This window comes from Tiliqua scincoides, chromosome 10 (genome assembly GCF_035046505.1).
Source record: "Tiliqua scincoides isolate rTilSci1 chromosome 10, rTilSci1.hap2, whole genome shotgun sequence".
Lineage (NCBI taxonomy): Eukaryota > Metazoa > Chordata > Lepidosauria > Squamata > Scincidae > Tiliqua > Tiliqua scincoides.
Window position 1 is genome coordinate 21,788,430 of NC_089830.1, and position 3,601 is coordinate 21,792,030.

The 3,601-nt window shown below is 42.0% G+C and overlaps 1 pseudogene; it reads right to left on the bottom strand.

Moving 5' to 3' along the window:
- Positions 1 to 456: 456 nt before the first annotated feature.
- LOC136661764 (5S ribosomal RNA) lies at positions 457 to 577 on the bottom strand (annotated as a pseudogene).
- Positions 578 to 3,601: the final 3,024 nt, after the last annotated feature.

Sequence of the window (3,601 nt, forward strand, 5' to 3'; positions counted from 1 at the left end):
CACACATCTAAGTTCCATCTCTAATTTATTTATATAAATTTTATATTTAAATTTTTTTTTCCGGCCCTCAAAACCATGCCAGACATTTGATGCGGCCCTCTGGCCAAAAAGTTTGGAGACCCCTGGTCTAGCATCTAGCTACATGACACAATCAAATGTCATGCACAGTTTGCAGCTCAGAGGCCTCCTTCATATTCTGTAGATCCTAGACTAAAAGACTGCCTTAAGAAAAGAAATGTGATACTCACTCCTCCAAATCCACCACCACTTCCACCACTTCCACCACCACGCTAAAAAAGAAAGCAAACATTACTCATATTCAGTACCATTTTAAATAAATATTGCTGTCTGATGGTATGATAAAGTGAGAGTAAATGTTGAATTTAAGAATCATTATGTTAGACATGCATTGTGGAGGATGGTTGGCAACATTCAGTCTCGAAAGACTATGGTATAAGCCTACAGCACCTGGTATTCCCAGGTGGTCTCCCATCCAAGTACTAACCAGGCCTGACCCTGCTTAGCTTCTGAGATCAGATGAGATCAGGCATGTGCAACTGGGAGGGGGACTGTGGAGGATATGGAATCAGTATAAAAATAAATTTTACAGCATAATTCTACTATCAACTTCACCATAAGAAGCACATTTTGGATTGACTACAGCACTGGGAGATAAATGATTATTATATAAAAATCCATTGAGATTTACACAGGGGCTATGAAATGTGAAGTCTAGAGAAGAAAAAATAGAAGAAGGTTTTAGCTGTCAATGGTTTTTATTTGTACAATTATCAGAAATGTTTAAAATCAATAAAAAGTTATATGAATTTGAAGAGGAGGAGTCGATTTTGGAAAGACAATTAAAATCAGAAGAATTTCTAAGATTTGTTGTTGAAATCTGAGACGGAAGATGAGCAGGATAAAGAATGTCTGATTCACTTAAATGTCTGATTCATATTAAAATATGTTAAATAAGTTTTGGAAATGTAAAAAACAGGAGGGATCTTTTTACCACACGTGGTGGACATGTATTAAAGCAAAAATAGTACTGGATACAGATACATGTGCAGATACAGTTGATTTTAAGAACAAATGTGCACATGAAACCTGAAAGTCTTTTTGTTGGGTATGATAGATGAATATGTGGAAAAAAGATTTGAAGTTTTATTTTTATATATGCTAAGTGCACATATAAAGAATACTTTATGCACAATATTGGAAAACTACAGACACTCCGTCGATAGGAGAATGGTGGATGAAAGTTATCAAATTTGCAGAGATGGACAAACGGATAACCTTACTTAAAGAGAAATTTACAAAAAAAGACAACTTAGGGTGCAATCCTAACCCCTTATGTCAGTGCTTTCCAGCACTGACTTAAGGGCAATGCAGCTCTGAGATCAGGGAACAAACATTCCCTTACTTTGAGGAGGCCTCCGTGAGTGACACCCAACTGCAGGATGCAGCACATGTCCCATTGGCACCGCTATGCCAGTGCTGGAAAGCACTGACATAAGGGGTTAGGATTGCACCCTTAAGGTGATCCAGAACTCTTGATTGTTCTTGGCACAAAAAGAATGCCACTTGCTTCCTGGATCTTTGTATTTTTAGTCTAGTCATGAGAATCATCCACATGAGATCATGAATCTGGTAATGATCATGGTGTAAAGGAAAGGGATTTCTTAGGTGTATTTGTGCCAACAATTTCGCACCAATATGACTAATGGACCACAAATTTCCATATGCTACAACAGTATTTTAGGATTAAGAGAGAGCCATTTTGCTGTAGCACATTTTCATCAGAGATAAAAAAAAATAGAAACAGGTACACAATTAAACACACTCTGGCTATGTGAGCTGATTTGAATAATGGCCCAGGCCCTTGTTGTCCATGACTATAGTCTAGAACAGGGGTGTCCAAAGTTTTTGGCAGGAGGGCCACATCGTCTCTCTGACACTGCGTCGGGGGCCAGGCAAAAAAAAGAATTAATTTACATTTAAAATTTGAATAAATTTACAAAAGTTTACATAAATGAATATATTAAAGATGAACTTATATGAATGAATGAAGGTCTTGCAATAGCTCAAGGCCTATAAAAGGCCTTGCAAAAAGCAAGGCTGGCCTTTCCTTTGCTGCCACTGCTGCCTCACAGACGTGAAACAGCAAGCAATGGAGGGAGCCCTCATCCCACAGTTCATGGGAGAGGTCAAACAGTCACCCTCATGCTGAGAGCAGGCGTCGGGCCAGTGTGGGCTCCAACAAATCTCCAGAGGGCCAGAGGCTCATTGGAAACTGGGGGCTCCCTGAGGGCCGCGTTGAGAGGCTTCGAGGGCCGCAAGTGGCCCCCGGGCTGGGGTTTGGGCACCCCTGGTCTAGAACAATGATTTTCAACCTTTTCCATCTCAGGGCACACTGACAAGGCACTAAAATGGTCAAGGCACACCATCAGGTTTTTGACAATTGACAAGGCACACCATGCTGCCGGGGGGGGGGGGAAGACTCACATCTCGCATTGGCCCCATAGATCAATGCAATACTCACTCCACCAGCTAGTCCACTGAGTCCATCAAGCATCTGGAATAGAAAGTAAAACATCATTCCTTAATATTTGATACCATTTAAAAAAAAATATTGCTGATTGGAAAACCCATAGTGCCCTCATAAAAATGCTAAACTGAAATGAGCTCTCATGTAAGCCGCCCATGAAGCCTTCTGTGAGAGCTGCCCTCCCACCTGCTGGACCAGCCATTCCTTTCCTCACCACCCTCTGGCAGTGCCTAAAATCTACCAGGGGGAGCAATAAAGCAGTCCAAGCAAAACACAGGCATTTCCTTCTTCCTACTGGGGCTGCTGCAAGAAAAAGAACGTGGGCTGCATCGGAGATTGAATGGGTGAGTGGCTCAGAGGGCTGGAAGGTGATCAATACTCACTCCGCTCAGTGCTCCCATTGGTCCACCAGAACCCTGCAAGAAATAACCATCGGTCATTCTCTTCTGCTCTACATCTTTTTAAAGCAATTTGCTATGCGAGCAATCCTTGCACTTAACGCTTATCTTGCAAGAAAACGGTGGATCTGACTAGGTCAGTGGTTTCCAAACTGTGTGCCATGGCATCTCAGGACACCATGCAAAATCACACGGGCACTATGGCATGTCCTCAGGGTCTCTTCTTCCAGCTCTCCTTGGGAGCTGAATTGGGCAGCCTGTGACCATTGATTTCCATTCTTCAAGTGATCAAATGTACTTCCCCCTGCCCCCAGCCAAAAAAAAAAAATTGTGTGTCATTTCCCAACTCCCATTTGTTCTCGCGTTACATGAGTAAGAATCACAGAGGAGGGTATGGTCCTTCTGAACACTATCCTGGAGATCACCAGCCATATAGAGCATTCCACTTGTACTTACATGACTTACATTTTTTTATTACTTAGGAAAACATTTTCACAAAGCAATACAGTAGACAATAGTTATGCCTGAACTTCCGGTTGGCATGGCTTCCATCAGAAAGATGAAGTACCACTTTTAAGTAAACACTAACGTAGAATGACCTTCCCCGAAATACCTGTGGCACACATGTGGACCACTTGCGGCACACCAATATGCC